Raw genomic sequence first — 1,169 nt, 5'->3', positions numbered from 1 at the left:
ACTTGTAGGGTTTTTATGTATTGTGTGTGGGACTGACCTGTGCTTAAGGATTTTTTTTTTAAGGCCTGCTTGCACTATGTGATAATAAGCTGCCCCATATAGCAGTGATGCTAGCCCAGTAGCCAGATTTGGAATCCTTAAAAGATCTGAGGAGGAAAAGTAAAGGCAGCGCTGCTTATTTCCCTCATGGGAAAAGAAGGTATTTGGTATCTCCCTTGTTAGTGGACCAGGCATCGATGCATCTACAGAATACCGTGCTACGAGCCAATTCAGCAAAGTTCTCCTTGTTTTGTACAGGGTGAGGAAAGATGGAACAAAGAGTTTCTGGAAAAAAGGTAAAGAAGGATGGAAATAGCTGACTGCCCACTTGATTTCCAGGCCCAAGATGGGGCTGTACCCAATTATTTTGGCTCCTTTCCCCTTGTTTGCTGTCCTGATTGCTACTGGAGCTGTGTGTTTAACTTCATGAGCAGAGAAATAAAAACTCAGCCTAAAATCAATTGAAAACTTCATAACTAAATTAATTTTCACAGTAACCTTTGAGGTATGAGGTATAAGAGCCATCTTTTAATTTGAAGTGTTCTAGGGCCTTACACACCGTCTAGGTTTCATACAAATGATAATAGGAAGCAAACAGCATTTCTTCCAAAGTCCAGTGTACAGATATTAATACCTAGTTTAAATAATAATGAGGTCAAAGCTAGGATGGCCATAGAAATTTGAGTTACATCAAAATGCATGCTTCTTGCTCATTTGTTTCACAAGTGCCTTAACCAACTTCACCTTGCTCCTCTGTACTCAGTGCATTTCCCTGATCGCTATAGCTAGATTGCATGCAGAAGATTATGAACATCATTGCTGGCTGTTCTGCTTTTGGCCTGTTTACAAGTAAATTGTTAACCACATTCCTGATTTGAGATATAAACTGTAACCTACCCCAGATTACAAAAAAATGTTTTGTGGTCACCAGAAGCACATCAGGTACACAGGAAGAAGAAGAAAACAAGAGGTTAACATCATCATGCACCATAGCAGCAACATATTTATAAACAGACCTCTGAGAGTGTTTGCATGGTTTTTATTCAATGTTACTTAAACCAAATAGGAATGGTTAACCTCCAGACCCAACTACAGACAGTCAAAAAGCCCTAGGTTGAATCGATTCAATA

Source organism: Gavialis gangeticus, unplaced genomic scaffold, assembly GCF_001723915.1.
Source record: "Gavialis gangeticus isolate Ggan-Ray unplaced genomic scaffold, GavGan_comp1, whole genome shotgun sequence".
NCBI lineage: Eukaryota > Metazoa > Chordata > Crocodylia > Gavialidae > Gavialis > Gavialis gangeticus.
This window is presented reverse-complemented; position numbering follows the sequence as displayed.